The 26,719-nt window shown below is 37.6% G+C and overlaps 1 pseudogene; it reads right to left on the bottom strand.

Moving 5' to 3' along the window:
• Nucleotides 1–24,024: 24,024 nt before the first annotated feature.
• Nucleotides 24,025–24,614, bottom strand: LOC148041593 (uncharacterized; annotated as a pseudogene).
• Nucleotides 24,615–26,719: the final 2,105 nt, after the last annotated feature.

The raw sequence follows: 26,719 nt of genomic DNA, 5'->3' as shown, positions 1-26,719 counted from the left end.
ATTTGTTTTTGTTATCATTTCTTTTTTTCTTTCTTTAATTGTTTGAGAAGGAATTTCTTCTCTTGTAACTTAGCAAAAATTAACGTATGTAAAGTCTCCACCCACCCACTCACAAATTAACGTATATATGTCGGAGTGTTTCCCGTCTCGTGGTGTTGCATTGGACCACGACCACGACCACGACCACAACTACTATGACCATGACCACAACCATGACTACGACTACAACTACGACGATGACCACGATCACGAATACGACTACGACCACGACCACGACCATGACTATGACTACAACTACGACTACAACTATGACGACGACAACGATCACGACTATGACTATGACCACGACCACAACCATGACCACGATCATGATCATGACCATAGCCATGACAACGACTACGACCATGACCACAACAACGACCACGACTACCACTACCACTACCAATATAATAAACAAGAAAAGAAGAAAAAATAACAACAACAACAACAACTACTACTACTACTACTACTACTACTACTACTACTACTACTACTACTACTACTACTACTACTACTACTACTACTACTACTACTACTACTACTACTACTACTACTACTACTACTACTACTACTACTACTACTACGACCACAACCACCACTACCACTATAATAAACAAGAAAAGAAGAAGAAAAAACAAAAACAACAACAACTACTACTACTACAATAAACAAGAAAAGAAGAAAAAAGTACTACTACAACAACAAAAAACAAAAAAACTAAACAACAATAACAAGAAAATAAAAAAAACTACTACTATTACAACAAACAAGAAAACAACAACCTCTCTCTCATTCTCTCTCTCCCTCCCTCTCCCTCTCTCTCTCTTTCTCTCTTTCCCTATTATGTTTAATGTTTTCTCCCTCTCTCTCTCGTTCTTTCTTTCCTTTTCTCTCTTCCTCTCCCTCTCTCATTTCCTCTCCCTCCCTCTCTCTTTCTCTCTTTCCCTATTATGTTTAATGTTTTTTCTCTTATCTCCTTTCCCTCTCTCATTTCCTCTCCCTCTCCCTCTCCCTCCCTCTCCCTCTCTTTCTCTCTTTCTCTATTATGTTTAATGTTTTTTCTCCTATCTCCTCTCCCTCTCTCATTTCCTTTTCTCTCTTCCTCTCCCTCTCTTTCTCTCTTTCCCTATTATGTTTAATGTTTTTTCTCTCTCCTCTCTCATTTCCTTTTTTCTCTTCCTCTCCCTCTCTCATTTTCTCTCCCTCCCTCACCCTTTCCCTCTCTTTCTCTCTTTCCCTATTATAGTTAATGTTTTTTAACTCTTTCTCTCTCTTTTTCTCTCTCCTCTCACTCTCTCTCATTTCCTTTTCTCTCTTCCTCTCCCTCTCTCTCTCTTTCTCTCTTTTCCTGTTATAGTTAATGTTTTTTAACTCTTTCTCTCTCTTTTTCTCTCTCCTCTCTCTCTCATTTCCTTTTCTCTCTTCTTCTCCCTCTCTCATTTTCTCTCACTTCCTTTTCTCTCTTCCTCTCCCTCTCTCATTTCCTCTCCCTCCCTCACCCTCTCCCTCTCTTTCTCTCTTTCCCTATTATAGTTAATAATTTTAAATTTTTTCTCTCTTTTTCTCTCTCCTCTCCCTCTCTAATTTCTTTTTCTCTCTCCTCTCTCTCTCTCTCATTTCCTTTTCTCTCTTCCTCTCCCTCTCTCATTTCCTCTCCCTCCCTCACCCTCTCCCTCTCTTTCTCTCTTTTCCTATTATGTTTAATGTTTTTTCTCTCTCCTCTCCCTCTCACATTTCCTTTTCTCGCTTCTTCTTCCTCTCTCATTGTCTCTCGCTCCCTTACCCTCTCCCTCTCTTTCTCTCTTTCCCTATTACGTTTAATATTGTTTCTCTCTCCTCTCCCTCTCTCATTTTATTTTCTCTCTTCTTCTCAGTCTCTCATTTCCTCTCCCTCCATCACCCTCTCCTATCTTTCCCTATTATGTTTAATGTTTTTTCTCTCTTTTTCTCTCTCCTCTCCCTCTCTCACCCTCTCCCTCTCTTTCTCTCTTTCCCTATTATGTTTTATGTTTTTTCTCTCTCCTCTCCCTCTCTCCTTCTCTCATTTCCTCTCCCTCCCTCTCTCTCTCTTTCTCTCTTTTCCTATTATGTTTAATGTTTCCCTCTTCCTCCCTCTCCCTCTGTCATTTCCTCTCCCTCCCCCTTTCCCTCTCCCTCTCTTTCTCTCTCCCTCCCTCTCCCTCTCTTTCTCTCTTTCGTTATTATGTTTAATGTTTCCCTCTCTCCCTCTCCCTCTCCCTCCCTCTCCCTTTCCCTCTTCCTCTCCCTCTCTCATTTCCTCTCCCTCCCTCTCCCTCTCCCTCTCCCTCCCTTTCCCTCTCTTTCTCTCTCATTTCCTCTCCCTCTCTCAATACACAAAATTATACAAAAAACAAGTAAAAGAGAGAGAGAAAACACAAAAGCAAAGCAAGAATGAACAATGCACTCACTGCAAAGGCTCGAAGAAGGGTTTGGCAGCTCCTCTTCATGACAGTAGCTCCTCTTTGCCCTCCATACACCTCCTCCTCTTCTTCGCGAACGACAGCTGCGGTGATGAGAAGCCTTCTTTCTCCCTCTTTCTCTCTTTCTCTCCCTCTCCCTCTCAAATGCAAGATGTTAGCTCTCCCTCTCACTCTCCCTTTCGCTCTCTCTTTCGTATATGCGCACAAAATGATGCGCTCAGGTTTCGGCCTGCGTTTTTTCCAACTAAGTACCGTCGCTATTTACGTCCCAAATACGACGCAAATAGCGACACCACTATTTTACGTTGCAAATCGCTGTCGCTATACCTCCATATCCTTGTAGTGAATTTTTATGTACTTTTGAAAACCATCATGGGATGTAGCAATACAATTTTTGGTTGCTTATGATCATGCCATTTAATACCTATTCCTTTTAATATGCATGCCATTATTTTTTTTCTTTTCTTAGTATATTGCAATATAAGGAAACCCTATGATTATTTGTATGTGTATGTGTATATATGTGTGCATATGCGTATACAAGCATTCATGCATATAGATACACATGCACTTGTATGTAGCTACATGCTTACCAATCTTTTTGACCACCCATGCATCAAGTGGGGTTACCATTGATAAAGTCCCATCAATATAATAAAGATGTGGAATTTATTGTGAAAACACTAGATTAGAATAGCATATCTTTGTGTGTGTATGCATGTGTGTGCATGTGTTTCCCCCTTTTAAAAAAATGTGCTTTTCTCTATATTGAAGGGAAAAGGTAAAGGCCAACAATTCCCCTTCCCCCCCTTCAAAGTTTTCCTCCCTCCCCCCTCCCCAGATGCCACCCTCCAACTAATGGCCACCTAGGTGCAAGGCCTCTAGCATCTCCATTGACGAGACTTTTTAGCTCTATTCGGGTATGAACCATGTACCATTTGAATATTATAGATCACTAATAATGTTGCTACGAAGAGGAGATGCTATTGTTGTTGTTGTTGTTGTTGTTGTTGTGCAATCAGCTACTCTACTATGGTACATGCATGCCTCATCTTTGTCCATGGGAATGAAAACATGTGTGGATGTCCCAAACTAGATGGTGATGAGTGTATGCATGTTATTGAGAACCGTGTTGGGAAAAATTTGGGACCATCCTCTTAATGAAGAATATCATCTTGATTCATAGAATAGGTGTAAATAGCACTCATGAACTTAAACTATCGATGACATAAACTGTATTGGTAAGTGCAATAGTGGCCCTATGATAGAAATCACATTGGTATTATATTATAATTGAAAATTCATGCATAAGATAATAATCTCTTCAACTTTCATCATTGATTAATGTGAAAAATACACAATAGCTACCTATGATTACTATGTGATATCCTAATAGAAAAACAAAAGTGGGAATACACACTAAACTTGAGTTGAAAAGCTTGGAAAGTTGGCAATTTTTGTTTTATCTATACACAATTTGTGTTTTATCTCTACAAAAAATTCCAAAGGACTTTCAAGGGCATATCTAATAGCATGACCTCATGCAATTTCAATGGATGTCCCTATGAAGGCTTCTAGTTGATGCTTGTATTATATTTTGTACAATGGACACTATGCCAAAATATTTATGCATGGCTCAACTTCTCTTTCCCATAAATTCAATTTAGGCTTTCAATAAATATAATTTCATACTAGTTTTTATATACATAAGATGAAAAGTGCAATTATTTCTCTATACCTGTATTGATATTCATTTAGGATCAACTACCTATTAACATGAGATCATTAGAAATTGGCTTTTGTGCTTTACCGATTGGATAGTTGCATCGCAAAGATAATGTAAAGCTTATCACAGAAAGTTAGTCATGAAAGCTAAATAATTATTTTCCACACCAATAAATGATGAAACTTATAGACATGATTCTCTTATGCATGCATTTTTCAATAAAAATATAATATCAAGGTGATTCTTATCATAGGGCCATATTGCACTTACCAATATAGTGTTCCAAAACCATTGACTATAGGAATTACATCCCCTCAAGAACCTACCATTTTTATGTTTAAATTGCTAGTTACCATCAAGCTCATGACACCTAAGCTACCATCCTAATTGAAATCAAGTTCTAACTATCACTTGATATCATTCAATTTGAGCCGCTAGCCAAATATAGGTCACATCACACATGCTTTGTTGTGGCCATGGTCCAAGAACCTCAAGTTCTTCCATGTTCTCATCAATAGAAATGACCATAGTGCCACCTAGTCTTCATCTTCTTGTCGCTTTCTCTTAGTGATATCCTCTATTTAAGACCCTACTACATCATCACCCTCCTACTTGGTTCCTATACCTTTTACCCCCTCACATCCACAACTAGACCCCTAGCAAAGAAAGGTTTTATCATTAACAAAAAAAAAATCCTACCCCTCTTACCTCCTCCTAATAATAACCAAAATTTCTCTATTTTCTTACATGGTCAATCTTGATAGATTTTACATTAAAGAATTTTGAATATGAATTGGAAAATTATAGGTTAGGGTCAAGAGTATTAGCTTGAAATGGAAAACATTCAAAGAGATTACACTCTTTTGCACAACAACTCAAGAAATTCTAAAATTGGGTACTCTTAGAAATTGTCATGATGGTGGTTGATACACTTGGTTGAATATTCATGTACAATAATCATTGTGTCTTGAATTTAACTCTTTGAAATTGAACTAGATGAATAAATAGATGGACTTTTAAGTTTGAATTTTTGATATGCAATCTTCCCCAATGAGCGTCATTAACTTGATATATTCATTTAATTATAGATAGATCTATTATGCTTGTTTATATGACTGCTCTCTCAAGTACAAACCAACCTTTCAAAGTGACATTTGTGACTATAAAGTGACATTTGTTAAGAGTTCCACTTAAAGATCCTTGGCATGAGCTTTTCTCACACTACAAGGATTTTATTGCAATACTAGCCTATGACTCTTGTGACCTAAGGTGAGGTTCTTGTCCTATGAGCTACATTAATATGTAGTGGATGGTATTGACCTAGGCTAGACATAAACCTTTTAGGATAATGTTGTTATAGACGGATCTAATAATGTTTTGGTGGTTCTTAAGGGCCTATGTTTCCAAGGATAGGTTCAAGGGAGATACATGCTGAAGGGATTGTCCTTGGCCTCTTAGGGTGAAGACTAGATTTCATACAAAATTGTTATGTGCTTGAGGAACTACTAAGAGCCATGGTGTGAACTAGAAGATCCTACAAGTTGTGGGCAAGACCAACTAGGGTGGACCTAGTTTCCTTGTGCAACATGGCCTTAAGACTCTGGGATATGGTGGCGAGTGTCCTAAAGTATTTAGGAATCCAATGTGAAAGTGAAAAAATCCAAGGGTTCCTAAGTTGTGGCCTAAACCTGTCCAAGTTACAATGCCAAACTTAGTGCAACTTAGTGCAATCTAAGCAAGTGTACAAGATGTTCTAGATGCTAGTAGAATTGGATGGAATGGGTATGTCTTGCCTGGGGTTATGTGGTTTATATATATGTATATACATACATTGGTATATGCAAGGGTTTTGACGAACAATATGGATCTATCCTAAGCTTGATGTGGATGCGTTTATGGTGGATTTCCTATGAGACACGGATAAGGTGTCACAAATTGTAATGGGTTTTACACGTATATATAAGGTGCATGTGTACATGTCCTATCTCTCACAAGGGTGAGATCCTAAGAGAGGTGCACTTGCAACCTCAATGATAATGGAAATAATATAAGGGATATTGGGTCTAAGATTTAAGGGTAGCTAATCTACTTGCCTTTGTCGTACTCATGTAGAAGAGATGTACTTAAGCTAGGTGCAAAAAAGATGCACTTGAAATTGTCCTTCACACAATTATATGTTCCATAAACATTGGTTTTGCAATCTACATTAAAATAATAGAAAATATTTCATAGTAGTCACATTTGATACAATTATATGGTTTATGATCATTAGTTTTAAAATGTACTAAAATAATAGAAAAGTATGTGAATTGTCAATAACCTATCATGCATGCATTCTCCAACTATCCAAGTGCATGATGTGGCTCTCCTGTTGTACCTATTTAGTAGTGTGTGTTTGTACAAGCAAGGATGAGAGAGGGAAAGAAAGAGAGAGAGAGAGAGAGAGAGAGAGAGAGAGAGAGAGACTATGAGCAAAAGTAAATGTAGTAGGGTTTTCTAGAAAAAAACCATACTAGTACCATTGCTTATGTGATACTTTAGTTGTAGAAATTACTAATGCAATACTTGTCCTAGTATATGCGATTCTTGCATTGTATAAGTGATGTTCTTTATCACTAAGTGACAACCTTCCACAAATTTCACGTTGTAGAAGAAACATGGGTAGTTAGAATAATAGATATAAGAATATTCTAATAGAACATGGGTTTATGATCATTTAGTACCCATGGTTTATGAACATGGGTAGTTAGAATAATAGATATAGAAGAAACATGGGTAGTTAGAATAATAGATATAAGAAGCTAGGTGCAAAAAAGATGCACTTGAAATTGTCCTTCACACAATTATATGTTCCATAAACATTGGTTTTGCAATCTACATTAAAATAATAGAAAATATTTCATAGTAGTCACATTTGATACAATTATATGGTTTATGATCATTAGTTTTAAAATGTACTAAAATAATAGATATATGATAATAGTTAAAATGTACTAAAATAATAGATATAAGAATACATGCATTTTATGTATTAAGGAAAAAAAACTCTTGCATCTACCCATAAATGATTTTATATGTGCATTAATAGATCTATATCTATTATCACGTTAAATGTGCACCTTGTTAAATGTGAAAATAAACTTAAGAGTATTCTTATAAGCAAGTGTAAGGGTGGGGTGAAAACATCGATGAAACATATGCATAAACATATCTATAGACATGATTATAGGCATGCCCATAAAAGCATTTTTGTAGCACACACCTATAGCCACATTACTTTCACTACAACATATTAGGAATACACTAGACAAAATTACATAGGAAAATGGTTTCAAATACTAAGCCCCAATATCAATATATTTGTCATTATGTTTGTTGGAGGGAGTAAGCCCTTATATTCACTAGTTTATATGCATCAAAAAAGCAATGGAACCTATATTAAAACTTATTTGTGCATACGTCCATCTATACATCAACAAGAGAAAAAAATCATATCAATGATAACAAATAAAACAAAATTAGAAATGATATCACCCTCCTAAGGGGTCAGATCTCTATTATTCATGTTGTCCAAGTTTGTTGTCCTATCAGACATGGATTGAGTGTTTCCAAAATATACATAATACATAAATTGATTTGACAGTAAATTTTAAAAAGTAATTAAAATATTTATAAATTATATTTTTAACACTCCATTCTTCCCCTACTTTATTTATGGTAATTATATATATTAATTTTTATAGTAATGTTAATTGCAAGAAGTTAGAAGCATACAACATGCAAGCAAGCACAAGAAAGAGCCTAATTTTTTGTAAATGAATTTTGGATTATCAATCACAGTATAATGTGTATGAATCATATGCATATTTGAATTGCCAAATGGTTGCAATAATTTTATTTATTTATTATATAAATCCCCAAGGTGGGCATGATCCCATGCAAGTTGTAATGATAGCATAGGCTCCTGTGGAAAAACCTCAAAGGTTCTAGTATATCCTCACCATAGGAAAAGCATGCAATGAGAGGTAACCAACCTTAAGGCTCGAAAGTGGGTTGGATGCCCAAGAGGGATGGGGAAACCCTAATCGTAGAAATCATACATAAAAAGGATGAGAATGAATAGAACAAGTTATTTATGTGTGTTAAAAATTTGTGCACTTCTTTTTCTACTTTCGTTGTGAGAGAGTGTGTGTAATGGTCAGAGTGAGAGATTGAGAGCAAGAGAGTGAGTAAGGTTGAGGGCCAAGAAGATGAAGCTCTACTCATCTTCTCTCCAAGCACTCTCTCTTGCCATACCCATGCTTCTCTTTTGCAAGTGGAAATCATAGAGGGTTGAGAGTTGAAGGAGCACTCACTTGGATCATGGAGTGTATAAAGCATATCCTTCATGAGATTGAAGGAAGGCCATATCACTCACTACAAATGAATGCTTGCATTCATGTGCAACAAACTATGGGAGAGTGCTAATTCTTGTGTATTGAAGTGCTTGAAGGAATAAGGATATGTCCAATGTCCCACTACATTGAGCTGGTATAACATAACATTTTAATTCCTTTGTTGGGACCAAGGACATGTCAACCACATGATCTAGTACGTATATTGTAATGTGGAATAGGGGGCATTGTGTTACGAACCCTAAAATATTTTTGTGAGTGGTTAGTATTTGATGGGTTTTTTTTTTGGATTATTGAAAGTATTGATATATGATAACATTGAAAAAAATCATTTTACACATTGTTTAGGGATGAGGGAAGGGTTTACCCTCCCCCATCCCCAAATAGGGAAATATAGAAAGTGAGACTTGAGCGTGAGAGAGAGAACATGAAGAGACTCAAAACAAAAGATGATTAATATGTATACTTAGGGTTTTTCCTACCTTACATTTTATAGCCACAAAACCCTAATTCCACACCTCGAATTCTTAGAGCTTTTTCACATCCCATTTTCCTTGCCTCCTACACACGGCAGGGCACAGAGGACTTGAATCCTACAATGGTGTCCCTTGATAAAGATCAAATGTATTATCCATTTTATAGTGCAAATCCCAAGTGCAAAAAAATTTGTAGTGAGTTACAGTGCATCACAAGTACAATTATCCCAAAGAGATAAAGGTAAAACAGGTGAATAATAGCTTGGAACTGGTATAGCCCTTCATCCGTGGGCATGTTGTTGGCTAAGGTCACTCTCCTTAGGTATCTTTTGGCATTTCACCTCCCTATACACTGATTTCTCCTATATGATCTTCCATCATCGGCCACACAGCAACTACTTCAAGTGTTCATCTTGATAAATTTTTTAATTTAAAAACTTTTCTCGAAGAGATTGGAGTTATGCCATGGTAATGGGAAAGGAGTGGAGGAGGAAAAACCCAAAAATGAATGCAAATATGTTAGAAATCGAGATTTTGGATTGGTAAAAAATGCAGACTACTCAATGAAATTCTGAATTCTGAACTAGTCAAAAGTCAGAAGTCACATGACAAAATCTAGATTTTGGATTTCAAATCCTAAATGGTTGGAAGTCCAGATTTTGGATTGGTGGAAAATGTGGAATCTAGCCAGTTGTCTCTAGACTACCCAAAGGCTTTGAAGCAAGGTCCCATCTTTCAGCCACACTCAAGTGGGAGGCAACTTCTCCTTGCTTCAACACATATCTTGGTCATAGTACAAAATGCATGATGTGTTGAAGCCAACACATAAGGTAAAGGAGAGAGATTTTCTCAACTGTTAGCATCCCACACAATGACATAGACTACTGTGTAGAAGGCTTATAACAAGATTGATGAGCCAAGAGGTGCAAGTGAACCTGCCTCCAAAAGGGCATATGGATAGAGTGGAATAAGGCTAGAATCACCCTCAATGGAATTTGACAATAGCAAGAATGAGGAAGAAGACAATAGGAGCACTGCCATACTGCTATGACAAGTCATCAAGGACAATGCCATGGATTGTATCTTGAAAGGTCAAAGGAATGTTATATGTGATCACCAAAGTGTTTAGGGGTGAGGGAAGTTTACCATCCCCAAACCCCAAATAGGGAAATAAAAGAAGAAAGACTCATGCAAGAGAGAGAATATGAAGACTCTTTGCTAATTGGCCATCCGTACCTCAAAGGACACTCGAATAAGGCGGGCATGCATGCCATTCAACTCCTACTTGTGCCTGGTCTCGGCACTATGGAGGGCATGAATTTGGTGCAATCACTTGATGGAGAGGGCCTTGAATTTTATCAATTAAGCCTAAAGCTGAGCATTAGTGGCTAATTTCATTATGTCATGGGTGGGAGCAGAGGTGTTTTTAAACAACAAGTCATCAATGTTAGGATCTCCACCTCCTTGACCCTAGCTTGGATCATTAGGATTTGGGGATTTATCCCCAAATCCTAATGATTGGGGGGATCTATCCCCCTTGATCAGAGTGTGGCTTGTGCTTGATCGTGAGCTTGGGATAGAGGTGAGCACTCTGATGGTGCTTGGTGGAGGGCGAGAGTCTTGATTGAATGCAAGACCGCCAGCCAAGGGATATCAACTTTCTTCATCTCCCAAGCTACTGTGACTCACTATTCCTCTGGGATGTTCCACCAAACAAGATCAAATTCTACCTTTGACTCTTGATTTAAGTCTAGACAACCTACTGTAGGACTTGAATCCACACCTTTTCCTCAGTGTTTTGGTGTTCCTACCCTTGGAAATGAAGTATCAAAGATTCAACTAACACAAGAGCTAAATAATCTAAGGTTTTGATAAAGATAGAGAACAGTCATCATACATGATGGTATTCCAAAAGGTTGATATGGTGAGTATCTCAAAAAATAAGAAGAAGAAATGCATCAATAGCCAATGAAAGCCAAAGCTTTTGAGGTGGATGAGATCATAGATAGAATAAAGATAAGAAATAGTTTGGGAGGAAGGAACTTAGAAAAGTCCACCGGCTCATCTAGTTTGTCATGACATAGATGGGAGTTTGGAGCAAGAGTTTGTCATGGTAGCCTAGTGTTCATGTTTTAGCTTCTTCCAGTGGGTCAATCCACTCCCGCTCGTAGTTTTAGTAGATTTCCTTAATGATCTCTAAGAGGCAAGTGGGGTATCCAAATTCTTCTCTCTAGCCACTTAAGCTTGGAGAAGCATATTCTCTCCTACTTCTGGGTTTTACTCTCATGCATCATTGACAAAGGTGAGGTGGGCATTTTGACATGCTTTCAACCATTGCCGATGGTAGTGGAGGGCGGCATCTCTTTAGTAAACTGCTCGAAGAGGGTAGTGCTCACCTTTTTTAGGGGGTTAACGTGCATGGAGAGCTCCTACCACTAGTGCTACTACCAATTGAAGAACCAATTGATGAATTTCAATGACTAGATAGCAATTTCCTAGTTGAACTCTTAGAGGAGGACGATCAAGGGTGTAGGCCCGATATTGGGGAGGGGCTATGGGTAGTAATAAGGGTGGTGCTATGGCCTATGGGATATTTGATGCCAGGAGGCATATTCCACGGTGGATTCCGTGAGGTTTTACGGTGGATTCCGTAAACTTAGATGACCGGGGCTCATATGCAAAGAGGATTCTTTGTGCGAGAAGTTGATGGGGACGCCTGTCCTTTTCGGGCGTTTCATTAATTTAGTGTGTACATGGGTGATTCCATAGCGGGTGATTCCGCAAAATGCATATTAAATTAATAAACGTTTATGAGTTTAGAGTGCGCACTCGTAATAAATTAAGGTTAGGATTTATTTCTAACCAGTTGATTTATTTATGTAGCTGAAGACTGCTAGGTATTCACTTTTGTCGGTTTAATTGTGTTATTTTACTAACGATTGTGAATGCTTCAGTTGATGTGTAGAGATAGCAGCACTGGCGGAGGAAAGCATTGGAGTCTAGCCGGTTTTCGACCTTTGGACTATATTTTGATAGGCGCCACGCCTATATTTTGTTATGTCTATAGAGACATCGATTTTTTATTATTATTTTGTATGCGCTTATGCGCCTGGATATGTTATTTCTATTTGGACATTGAGATTGGGCGTGCCAGACTCTATGGGCACCGTCCATTAGCTTTATTTTCTTATTTTTGGTAGAAAGCAAACTCAAAAGCTAAAAGCTTGTCATATTTTTGTAATTGGGCTATTTTTGAGCATGAAGATTGGAAATATACATTAAATACATGCTTTGTGAAGCGCTCACACAAGGCATGGGGGAGATTGAACCCAATTTGTCTCTTGCCTCATGTCGTGCTTGCTTTTACATGGGTTTTTGTGCTAAAAAGTAGAGTACTTTGTTCTTGGGGACCTTCCGGGATTCACCACGTGAGCTATCTGCGACCGATCTGCGCACCAGTGGTATCAGAGCGGAGCAGAGATCAAGGGCTTCCAATCGCTACCAATCTCGGGCGAAGGCGGAGCTCCAGGAACAAACGGCCTCTACAGTCAATCTCGTCGCGAACCGTCGATACAGGCAGACTTCTGGCAATCAAGAACCCCTGTTTCCACTGTCAGATCGCGAAGGACCAATCTCTGCAGGCGGAGGACCACTCCCTCATCTCCATGAACAAGTCGTGATAAAACAGTAAGAAGCCATATCTATTTCTTCAAAAAGCTTAGTCTTCAAGCTTAAAAGACTTAGGAAATTAAGGAAGCTCCACAAAAATTCTCCACGAGGTATCTGAGGACGTCCGAGAAATCCGCGACGTCATCAAACACCTCCTCTCGTCCTCCACGGATCACGCCGTTTTCAGTCGCTTCTTCCTCCTTAATAATCTTAAGCTATTAAGCTTATTAAGCTTAAGCTTAATTCATTAAGCTTAAGTCACTCCATACTTTGCAAGTTATACAAGGCAGAGAAGTCGATATACTTCGGGTCTCGCACTCCAGAAGTCAAGTTCAGTAAGTCACTTGGAATCAAGTTCTGCAAGTCGGCCTAAGTCCAGCAAGTCAACAACTCTGCAAGTCTGTTAAGTCTGCAACTCTGCAAGTCAGACTAAATCAGAACTGACTAGTGCTTAAAACTCATAGAAGACTTGTTCGTATGCAAAAACTCTGAACTGGAAAGTTGTTCGCAGCAAGCTGTTCTACCTATCTACAAGTTCGTTGAAGTACTTTCAGCAAACGGAGACAGAAATATTGCAGAATTTCTGAAAATTGAAAAAGAAAATACCAAAAAATACATAGCCTTGTAACCCCAAATTTGAGCTACGCTCATCCCACTAACTGATTTTGAGTGAGAAAGGTTTGTTGAGTTTTACAGGATGACTACCCCACATATGGATGATCCTATGGCTGAAGACGATCTACCCGAGCCTACCATGGAACAAAAGCTGGATCTTATCATGTTGCAATTGGAAGAAGAGCGAAGAGCTAGGCAAGCCTTGCAAGCGCAATTGAAAAAGCTACAAGGAGCGTCCACTGACAAAGAAGAACCTCAAGCTGAAGATTTGATTCGCCGTACCATCGACGCCACTCTTGAAGCACAAACCATTCGCAAGGAATCCAAGATAAGTAAACGAAGTTTCAAGTTTCGCACTTTCAATGGCATAAGAGAAGGAAAGACTGTTTTATCATTCATTAGCCAGTTTGATGACTATTTCCATGAGGAAACTTATCCCGAGAAAGATAAAATCAAGTGTGTTACTAATCATCTGATAGACAGAGCATCACTTTGGTGGACTGTAGTCCGCAAGAGTATAGAATGTCCTGCTACATGGGAAGATTTCAAGAAGAAGTTCATGCAAAATTTCCTTCCACCGCAATTTCATGAAAAGGCTATCAAGCAATGGGATTTACTTCAACAACACGATCGTGAGCCTATTCCACAGTATACAGAGCGTTTTTGGAATGCACTCCTACAGCTACGCATGCTTGAAGACGTACCAGAGACGACACATAAGCGGAAGTACATGTCTGGACTTCTTGGACATTACTACGCTGAGGTGAATATGTTCAAGCCTGCTACCCTTGAAGACGCCATCTCCTTAGCTCACGACACTGAAGATAAGTTACGTGGAAGAGATCGACGACCACAGCCATTCCAAGCAAACGGTAATTATGGATCTAAACAATTCAATTCCAATTTCAGAAGGTTTAATCCAGGTCGTTTCTCCTCACCATCTTTCCGCAAGAATTGGCCTAAACCACCTGCATTACCATCCACTGTCAATCCAAATCCTAAGCCTATTCAACAAGCAAATCCAAATATACCCAGACTTCCAGCCATTGCAAATAATGTGACCAAAGCCAAGCCCATCGTATGCTACAAGTGTCACCAGCCAGGGCATCTCGCAACAAATTGTCATTCAAAGAAGCCATCAGCACATATCAACTACCTTGGAGCTATGGACGAAGACAAGCATGAGGATATGCCGGATTTCACTGAAGAAGAAGATGATCCTACTACTACTTCCGACACTTTACCAGGTATGCCTACTTTACATTCATTGTTGACTATGAAATGTATGGTGCATGGAAAAGAAAGAATTATATTGCATGATGACGGTAGTATCCATGACTTTATTTCAGCAAAATTGGTAAAGGAATTGAAACTGCATACTGTACCTACGCACTATCGCATAAAAGCTGCATTTTTAGGCACTAGGTACAATGGCACACAAGAAGTTCAAGATTTAGAAATTCAAATTGGTCCATATATTCAAAGAAGAAATTTCTTAGTTGTCCCATTACAGTCTAGCGACATTATTCTAGGAATGCCATGGAGACACCAACATAATCCCAATATAGATTATTCCACACACACAATGAATATTAATTTTCAAGGAAAATCTATTACATTATTTGGTATGCATGCATCTCATATGTTTCCACTGCTTTCGCATACTCAAGCAAAACGTGCACTACGCAAGAACACTAAATCATATCTCATTTGGGTGAATGAATTGCACGCAAAAGAAACTCATATGCACCCTCAGCATAAGAAATTTCTTGCATATTTTAAGGACTGTTTTGTAGAAGACCTACCACCAGGTTTACCTCCATCACGTCCAGAAGACCATAAGATTGACCTAATACCTGGCACACAACCACCTTGCAAAGCCCCATATAGGCACAATCAAATAGAGCAAAAAGAAATCCAGAGTCAAGTAGAAGAATTACTAAATAGAGGCTTAATTCGACCTAGCAGTTCTCCATTCGGTGCACCTGTGCTCCTAGTCAAGAAAAAGAATAATACTTATCGGATGTGTATTGACTACCGAGCATTAAACAAGATCACTGTAAAGAATAGGTATCCTATACCTAGAGTTGATGACCTTATGGACAAACTGCAAGGATCTTCTATATTTAGTAAAATTGACCTTAAGTCTGGATATCATCAGGTGAGGTTAGATAGATTCGACATATTTAAGACTGCATTCAGGACACAGTTTGGACATTACAAATTCTTAGTTATGCCATTTGGATTAACTAATGCACCTGCTACTTTCAGTAGAATGATGAACCGTATTTTTCTAAAATATCAATATTGTGTCATTGTTTTCTTTGATGATATTTTAGTGTTCAGTCAAAGTGAAAAAGAGCATTATGAGCATTTAACATTAGTTTTTCAATTACTGAAAGAAAATCAATTGTTTGCAAATCCTGACAAGAGTGAATTCTTTAAGACAGAAATAGAATATCTAGGTCATATTGTATCAAAAGAAGGAATAAAAGTTGATCCTAAGAAAATTGATGCAATATTGCATTGGCCTGTTCCTAAAAATGTACATGAATTACGCTCATTCCTTGGTCTTGCTAGTTTCTATAGGAAGTTTGTACGTAATTTCTCATTACTTGCTTTACCACTGACCAAACTTCTTAAGAAAGGCATTGTTTATCAATGGATTGAAAATCAGCAAAAATCCTTTGATTTACTCAAACGTGCATTGACCAATGCTCCTGTTCTACAATTGCCTGACTTTAACAGACCATTCTTTCTAGTTGTGACTGATGCTAGCGGATCAGGAATAGGAGCCGTGCTAATGCAAGACAACCATCCAATAGCATATTCTAGTTCTAAGCTGAAACCCTCTGAGCTTAAATATTCCACTTATGACAAGGAACTCTTAGCAGTTGTACAAGCATTAAAACAATGGAAGCATTATTTAATGGGTTCAGAATTCATGATAAAGACCGACCAGCAAAGCATTAGACATCTACTTAGCCAACCCCAAATTTCTGACCGTCATATCAAATGGGCTTCATTCATTCAAAGTTTCCATCCTATCATTCAATACCAACCTGGAAAAGAAAATGTAGTTGCCGATGCATTAAGTAGAAGACCTGCAATTCATAACATTTCTATCATATCTTTTGATTCTTTAATTTCTATGAAAGACACATATCACCAGGATATTACTTTTCATTCTGATTGGCAAAAATTAGTTCAAAATAATTTCATTCATGTTGATTCATTGTCATATAATGATGGGTTCATGTTCTTTGAAAAGAGACTGTGTGTTACTATTCCATTCCGATTTTTTGTTTTGAATGAAATTCATTGTCCCCCATATCAAGGTCATAGAGGTATCATCTCTACATTACGCATGTTAACTGAAGATTTTTATTGGCCGCATATGGATGCAGATGTATCTAATTTTGTCTCTGAATGTTTGATTTGTCAAAGAATAAAAAGACATCATGGTAAACAGTATGGATTACTAATGCCTTTATCTATTCCATCTAAACCTTAGGAACATATATCTATGGATTTCATTACTGGCTTACCAAATACTAAATCTAACCATGACATGATTTGGACAATTGTAGATAGATTTAGTAAGCAAGCATATTTCATTGCATGTAAGAAAACTTTAACAGCATCACAAGCAGCACAGTTATTTTTGAAAACTGTTTTTACTAACCATGGATTGCCGAAAGTGATTATTTCAGATAGAGATTCTAGATTTTGTAATAATTTTTGGATTACACTGTTTGCAAATCTAGGCACAAAGATTGATTTCTCATCTGCATTTCATCCAGAAACAAATGGACAAACAGAAGCCACAAATAGCACCATTCTAGATCTTTTACGTGCATACACTATCTCTAAACCTCAGACATGGGATACTCATTTACATTTATTACAGTTTGCATATAACAATACACCGCACACATCTACAAAGAAAGCACCTTTTGAAGTTATTTATGGATATAGATTATCTACACCTGTTGCCTCTTTGTCTAATAGAATACAAAGTGCCGATGATATTGCTGTTATGCATAACACTATTTTTGATGAGGTCAAGGATATGATTGCTAAAGCCCAACAATCATATACCAAACAAGCCAACAAGAAAAGACAAGCCATGAATTTCAAAGTTGATGATTATGTTTGGCTTAGAATAGAAAAGCGTAGACTGCAAAGTGTAGATAGACATCCAGTTGTCAAATTAGCTCCTAGATTCTACGGACCATTTAGAATCATTCACAAGATTAATGACAATGCATTCAAGTTAGAACTGCCATCCCATTGGAAAATTCATAATACATTTCATATTAGTTTATTGAGACCATTTAGAGGACAATTACCTATCCACCCTGTCTATGAAAACCCACCTTTATTAGAAGAAGAGACTGAAATACTTGAACCAGAAGCCATTATAGACACTGACTACATGACCACTAGAACTGGCCGAAGGTATTCTAGATATCTAGTAAAATTTAAGAACCATCCTGTAGAGGAAGCACAATGGATGCACGCTAGAGACTTAAATGCTTTCCCCACTCTGTTAGCTCCACATTGAGCTAATAGCAATTGAGGTCAATTGCTATCCCACCCCGGGGGTATGATGCCAGGAGACATATTCCACGGTGGATTCCGTGAGGTTTTATGGTGGATTCCGTAAACTTAGATGACCGGGGCTCATACGCAAAGAGGATTCTTTGTGCGAGAAGTTGATGGGGACGCCTGTCCTTTTCGGGCGTTTCATTAATTTAGTGTGTACATGGGTGATTCCATAGCGGGTGATTCCGTAAAATGCATATTAAATTAATAAACGTTTATGAGTTTAGAGTGCGCACTCGTAATAAATTAAGGTTAGGATTTATTTCTAACCAGTTGATTTATTTATGTAGCTGAAGACTGCTAGGTATTCACTTTTGTCGGTTTAATTGTGTTATTTTACTAACGATTGTGAATGCTTCAGTTGATGTGTAGAGATAGCAGCAGTGGCGGAGGAAAGCATTGGAGTCTAGCGGGTTTTCGACCTTTGGACTATATTTTGATAGGCGCCACGCCTATATTTTGTTATGTCTATAGAGACATCGATTTTTTATTATTATTTTGTATGCGCTTATGCGCCTGGATATGTTATTTCTATTTGGACATTGAGATTGGGCGTGCCAGACTCTATGGGCACCGTCCATTAGCTTTATTTTCTTATTTTTGGTAGAAAGCAAACTCAAAAGCTAAAAGCTTGTCATATTTTTGTAATTGGGCTATTTTTGAGCATGAAGATTGGAAATATACATTAAATACATGCTTTGTGAAGCGCTCACACAAGGCATGGGGGAGATTGAACCCAATTTGTCTCTTGCCTCATGTCGTGCTTGCTTTTACATGGGTTTTTGTGCTAAAAAGTAGAGTACTTTGTTCTTGGGGACCTTCCGGGATTCACCACGTGAGCTATCTGCGACCGATCTGCGCACCAATATTCCAATAAATTTCATGGCACACAAGTACCAAATTCTTAGGATTTCACAAATTAAGCTCATTGGGTCTTTCCAGTACTATGACACCTACTTAACAAATGACTTTTCAATACCTCGTTAGATAAAACTCCCAAAACAAGCTCATCACTATTTTTAATGTAGAAATAAAATTTAAAATGAATTGATATATTTTGTTTTTAATAGAACATTATATATATATATATATATATATAGTACCCTTCAATGTGTATAAAATATGTAGAAACTTAATTGTTAGAATCATTTTTTGGAACTCATGTGATATACTTACATATTTATGAGATGCCCTTGCAAAGTATTATAAATATCCTTTGAATGCATGAGATGTGGATGGCTTCTTATATGTGCACCCTGCAAAGGAAGGTATTGAGAAAAGGGGATAGAGGTGCTTGAGAATCAGAGTGAGAGGAAGGGAAGAGATAGAGACAAGAAAACCATATAGACTAGGAACACTACCATTCTTTAATTCTTATTTCACATAAAAAGAATGGATCCCTAAGGCCACTCACTCTCCTAATACAAAATAGCTTCAGTAATGGTCATAGGCATGTACACTCAGTGCAAAATAGCTTACAGAATGGTTTCAAAGTATATGGTCATTGGACCAATGAGATTGGTGCATGTCTATCTATATGGATGAATACTTGTATATTACGCATATGCACACATATACACATACACATACAAATAATCATAGGGTTTCTTTATATTGCAATATACCAAGAAAAGAAAAAACAATAATGGCATGCATACTAGAAGGAATAGGTATTAAATGGCATGATCATAAGCAACCAAAATTTGTATTCCTACATTCCATGATGGTTATGAAAAGTACATAAAAAGTAATAATATTGATAAAAATTACTATAGCTAGGTGAATATATATACAAAACTATAACCACTATAATATATGAGGGGTATTGTGATGCAAAATTTGAGCACAATTTACATACAATTTCATGTCATGGGTAAATATGTCTAAGTATCGATGAATCTATTGGAATGTGCATCAATACATAGCCCTCTATATAGTAAAGTGCATATTGATGCTATTTAGAAAAACTATTGATAGATATCAATGCTTTTATTGATGCATATTTTGACATTAGTTAAAAATATCTAAACTTGAAACTTACCCTACCTTGCTCATTCTTGTTGGTGACATCGAGCTCGAGAGATAAGTACTTCACTCACTTTCATTTCTTCTTCTTTCTTATTTTATGATTTTCTATTACTTATCGGCAATATCATTATGCAATGTAGCTATGTTTAAATTGTTTTCTTTCCAATTTTTGCAAGTATTAATGCATGTGTTCTTACACACACACACACATAATGCGTGTGTGTGTGTGTGTGTGTGTGTGTGTGTGTGTGTGTGTGTGTGTGTGTGTGTGTGTGTGTGTGTGTGTGTGTGTGTGTGTGTGTGTGTGTGAACTACTATTAAATCTTAGGTGTAATATAACTATCTCACATAGTAATATTCATATTGACTTATCCTTTTTTAGGGTAAAATGAAGATTAATTAATTTTAATTAGTCCTTGATGATTGCATGCACTTAGAAAAAGCATAAAAATTTGGAATGTCGACTATCATATAAACCTCAACAAATTAATCATAGGACAATTATAAGTCAAGTAGTTCTATGTCTCCTTGTCTACGCTATATTATATTTGATTGATTAGAGTAATAATATTAGCTCATGCTTGTAAATCAATCAAGTCAAACTCTAAAATTGATCCTATTAAGACGAAATTGAATATGTCAAATGATTTCTAATAACAATTAGAATATATAAGATTCAATACAATTAAGAATAATTAAAACATACATTATTGAATATACCTAATGACTTATGAACTAATGAATGAACAAATATGTATGGAGTAGAAAATTAATAACAATATTATGAATGTAGACTAGTAAGTCAGTAATACTAAAACCATATTCTAGTTAGGGTTAAATATGTTATTTATTAGGATTAAGGTATTTTTAATTATGAGGTGCTTACATATGTACATGGAGGCCTATGTGATAGTGTATATTATCATTGGTACAATTCTCATCTGTGCCAACTTGTAATGTTTTGTAAGCAAGTTCATATAAGGAGCTATGAAGAGAATCTAGGACCTACAAGGTCTTCTTATAAAATCACAAAAAACATGTACATCTTCATGAGGGGATTCTCATGTTCCACAATAGTCGACTCTTCCTATAGTATGACCTTCATAGGTGCTAGCAAGGCACGTGCAACATTTGGCATTATGTATATGCATACGAGCAATAGTATAATTTTCTGTATGTATCTTGCCAATATATATTACTACAAATGGAATTACATAGAGAATATGTTATCAAATCACATTGTGCATTATGTATATTTGCAAAAAAAATTGGTACGTCTCTGACAAGATAACAAATGTGGACAATGGGGATAGATCCTCGTATATCTTTGTTATAGATAGTATAATTTTCTATACTTGTCAATATATGCATCAATGTAAGCATGAATATACATTGGCATATTTTCCAATGCTTATTTCCATGCCTATACCATCAAATATATTAAGGTACTCTCTCCAATAGATAAATAAATAAGCATTTTGACCATCAGACTTGACATTTTAATCCCTTTTTACATGTAATTCCATTTTTGAGTTTTCACTTATGTATCCCTCATATGTCATAGTGAATGCATTCTTTGTATAGATGTAGATTATATAAAAAAATTTAAGGTCACTTGTATATCTGTGTTTATAGGTGGATTTATACACGTGCATCTCATTTGTATTTTAACCCCAGTTATATGCATAAACATGTTCTAGACTTTATTTGCACATCTAAGCACCTACACATTGGACATAATTATACATAGATATCCATGAATACATGTAGAAATATGCTTATAAATAGACTCGATTTTCTTAGTGTATAAAATTCATTGATTTACTTCAACATACTATTTCCTTGTACTTTAAAATGATACTAGTTTTAAGGAATAATAATATAAGGAATACAATGGGTAGTCTTAGGCTTTAATGGTAGGTCTCAAACAAATGCCCTAGAAATGCTCCTCGCGAGCTATAGCAACTTTTGTATTATAGAATAGGGAAGCATAGACTTCTCTAGTTGGATGGGAGGCAAATCTAAATTGGAATAGTGCACAAAGACCTAAAGTTGGAAAAGTTCTCTTAAGTGGACCCTAGGAGCTCGAAACATGGTACAAGGAAGTACTATTGAGTAGCACACCCTTCCTACCATCTCCATCACCCAATATCTAGGCATTTTATTTATGGCAAATATCAGGTGAGCTATAAAACAGGGTTGAAACGCATGCATGCAATGAATGTTGGCTACAAGCTAACAAATCAAGTGGCATAGTGAGAAATTGAGGTTACTTTAAGAACTAATCTACCGCCTAAAAGCTCAAGAGGGTACCCTGGTGCTCCCTAATTTGAACTCCATGATATAATGTAGGAATGCCCTCGATTCTTTCCACAAAAATATATGCACTTTACACAGGATGGGTCCCTTCAATATTCTAACAGATAGTAGCATTTTAGAGGGTTTCAATGCACTATAGGATGTAAATCTCACCTTTATTAGGTAGACAAAAGGAATCAAAAACTAGGTATAATATATAGGGATGAGGGGATGATCTACATTGCTATTTGCTCAATTAAAATCCTATTATGCAAAGGCCACATCATGGAACATGCTTATGAGTGGTGGTATAGTATGCATTACCCTATAGTGCACATTACAAGTCATAACACATTTATTCAAAGGCTTTGTTAGCCAAAGGAGGCAGTAATCAAATGTTGCAAATCAAATGTGATGAATAAATTTCAAGATACACGTAGGGTGGGTCATGCAAAATCCTTAATCTAACACACGATCTCGAGGGTGTGGCTCAAAAATATGTAAGCACATCATGCGGGCTCAAAAGAAGGTATTGATTATACACTATTTTTATAAAATGTTTACGTACAAAAGGGTGCCATATAGAGGGCCAATTTATTGATTGACTAAAAAAGGGTGTGTCTTATTTCCAGAAAATTCATAGATGAGTGTATTATTAAAAAGACCTTGAATGCATGTGATATAGAGGGTTTACATATACGGAACCCCCGTAACACAAAATAATATCTAATTTATAGGCTACATACAGAAGGTACATAAGTATATCGCTACTTGTGGAAACACAGAGTGAGGTATTGCCAATAATATTCTCAATGTGAAAAGATTGAAAAAATGATTGACTTTGGATCTTGAATTGATGTGGGGTTTCTTCTAGAGAAGACATGGTGTATCTTCTGGGATGTAAAACCCTCATTTTGAAGAACATTTGATCTTTCTTGATTGGCATGTTGCTTTTAGAAAATTTAAGGATAGCCATTGATTATAGTTGACACCATTCGAATTTGTGATGTGCTTGATGAGCCAATTCCTCTGAAGAAGAGGAAGAAGAAGACATTTGATTTTGCATTTGTAAATCACTAGTTTGTTAGACTTGTAAAACTTTTAGGACTAGGAGACCACATGATCTCTTTTAAGGGTTCTCAATACTTCTTCATGTGTATATGTGTGTGCATGCGTGGGTGTGCATCGGTGCGAATGAGAGCATGAGTGAGAGAAAGCAAGCTGAAATATATGTAATCTTTGGGTTCCATTCTAAGGGCCCTAGCACACCCAGGGGCAATGGGACGAACGGGGCTTTTGGGATCTTAGTATCACATAGGGGTCGCACCATGTCCCAGCTATATACTAGTCATGAGAAATGACAAAATCAGTCCCACGTTTTCTATGAGAAATGCACTGTCTGGTTGCTAATCCATGTAAACATGTCATCCCCCAATGAAATGCGATAACCCTAGTAACCTAGTGTTAGCACTCAGTTTTTGGCAAGTGTAAGTGGTAGGAAGAGAGGGGTAAGGAACCCCCACTCCCACTAATTGCAACCCTCATAGGAGTGGGGGGCAAAGGGGGGGGGGGGGTTCCTGCTCCCCGCACTAGCCTTGGGCGTGACCGGTCTCTAATTCCTCCAGAAGTTTCTAGTACGCTGAACCGTGAAAAGACAACCGTCGTGTTCTACCCGTTGCGGTGGCTCAAACATTGAGGATTTCTGAACGAAGAAATTCCAAATTGGCATTCACAAGACGACAACGGAAGTTATTTATTCATGCATGCCTCAACCAGGGCATAGTTATACAAAGAGGCGGGCCGGCTTCTTATAAATTAGTTGAAGCGGGGATCGGAGATGTAGAAGCCCAGGCTATCAATATGGGTACCCTGACGGCCGAAGAAGCCAAGGATTTGTGGGCGAACAACGTGACCGTTCATGCCAGAGGGTTTCAGTTGAGGCGCTTGTGCGGAGGAGACGCCCATCGCTAGCACTCCCTTGTAGTTGGAGTCGGGATGGAAGATGTTCTTGTTCTCACTATTAACGTATAGCAATAATCAAAGCAATGCGCCACGACTTGGCTAGTAATTTTACGACGTACATACCTCCACGACGGTACCGTTGGCACTGCCGTGCAACACGGTGGTGCCGTTGCCGTACACGACTCAAAAGCCATTGAGATTGTTGGACGCGTAGTAGATGGTGAGGTTGCACACCCCACCGTTGCTCCAACCGTCGTCGAAGGGGCTACCGCCCGCGAAGCCCCCCCACGGCCCAACTATGGCTGCCATAGACAATATTGCTGTATTGAAGGTATAAAGGGCGCTGTTTGTGCGTGAGCTTGTGTTTTTTGCGTGTGCTACCTCTGGCGCCGGGCCTGCGCTCACCATTTATAGGTGTCGCTCCCACCGGTACTACGTCTCCGAGGGTGAAAAGCTCTCTAGAGTTTTTAGAAACCTCTCTCTCTCTCTCTCTGTGTCTCGGGTCCCCCGAAGCATCCGTCGAATAAACACGTCTCGCGACGTGCTCTCGTTTGCCTTATTGTAAGCCCGACACCTCAGCGTGCCTGTCTGCTCCTCGATAACACAAAAACGTGTCCATCGGGAACGGGCCTTAGGACATGACGGAGCCTTGACTCTTTTTTAGGAATGGAGAGCCCTTCTTAGGCGTTTTGACCTTCAAGAGAAGGCAAATATTTTTAAAACCTTGTTATCCAAGGGCAAGTAAAAAAATTTGCCCTTCCTAGAGAAGGGTATGATTTTACAAACCTTGCTATAGAAGGGTAGTTATGGCATGCGTGCTTGGTCATTGTTGCAAGCACAATTGACTATATGAGAGAGGTTTCTCCAAAATGAATCATATTAAGTCCAATGATCACAATAGATTGTCACTTTAGAGCTTGAATCAACTCATGTTCCTTTCATACACAATGGTGCTAAGGATCCTACAAATGTTGATTGGGATGCCATCTATACAACGTGGGATGAATTAAAAGCTCATCGCAATGTTTATGTGGTAGCAACAAAGTTGATATAAAAAAGTATAAGTAATGGTGTGATTTGATTGTATTGCTATTTCATTTGAGACTATGGATGATCGCAAAGCTATCTTGTTGTCTTTCTAGACTATCTTAATTGATTGAGCTTTAGCCTCAACCGGGCATTGCAATTTTATTTTTGGTGATAGCATTATAATTTTTTAAGCGCTTAAATAATTACTCATATGTTGTACTAAGTTATAAATATTCTATCATCATATCATGTCGATATTAGATTTTTGTAAATTAATGGACATGAAAAACCAACAAGATGGCTTATATAAATGTCATAGTTTTTTTTTTCTCAAATACTATTCTATTAGCTAGAAATGCAAACTTTAGAATGCATATCTATTGAAGGTCAACATTTTGAAAAGGCCCTTCCACAAGAAAGACACTTGTTCATGAAACCTTCAATGGAATAAACATAGGGGACTTTCGAAAATAAACACTGGAGTAGAGTAGCTCTATCACCAAGGACTCTTAATGGAGCCCCTTTCGTCTTCTTCATATACTTTTAAAATATCTATCTTTCAAGAAGAACCCATTTACCTTCCTTTTTATCCTCTTGAATTCCTCTTCAAACCACTTGTCTTTCTTAGATAGCATACTGAGACACTGTCTTGTTTTCAACCAGTCACCTACATATAAATCCTCCAAAAATATCTCCATGGTTGAGAGATAACATTTGTAATGACTTCTCTCTATTGTACAAGGTTTTTCCATAGCTAAACCCACTTTATTCGCTATTGAATTTACTACTACACCAACACTTCCTATCAATCTACATGTTGCACTTGTTGTATTTACTATTATCCCTGCATTTATGATAGTTGTACTAGCATTTATGACACCTATACTTGCAATTATAGCTACTATAATGATGCCAGGAGGCATATTCCACGGTGGATTCCGTGAGGATTTACGGTGGATTCCGTAAACTTAGATGACCGGGGCTCATACACAAAGAGGATTCTTTGTGCGAGAAGTTGATGGGGACGCCTGTCCTTTTCGGGCGTTTCATTAATTTAGTGTGTACATGGGTGATTCCATAGCGGGTGATTCCGCAAAATGCATACTAAACTCATAAACGTTTATGAGTTTAGTATGCATTTTGCGGAATCACCCGCTATGGAATCACCCATGTACACACTAAATTAATGAAACGCCCGAAAAGGACAGGCGTCCCCATCAACTTCTCGCACAAAGAATCCTCTTTGTGTATGAGCCCCGGTCATCTAAGTTTACGGAATCCACCGTAAATCCTCACGGAATCCACCGTGGAATATGCCTCCTGGCATCAGTCAATCACTCTATGAATGTTTGACATCACTTCTCAAGAAAATATTGCATATGATTCTTTCATTTACTTTCTAATCAAGTTATTATTATTTGATTCTCGATATGC

The sequence above is a fragment of the Lygodium microphyllum genome, chromosome 1 (assembly GCF_053477565.2).
Source record: "Lygodium microphyllum isolate KBCC chromosome 1, Lygodium_microphyllum_v1.1.10, whole genome shotgun sequence".
NCBI classification, from domain to species: Eukaryota; Viridiplantae; Streptophyta; class Polypodiopsida; order Schizaeales; family Lygodiaceae; genus Lygodium; species Lygodium microphyllum.
Note: the sequence above shows the minus strand (reverse complement) of the source record. Positions and strands in the feature narration are given on the sequence as shown.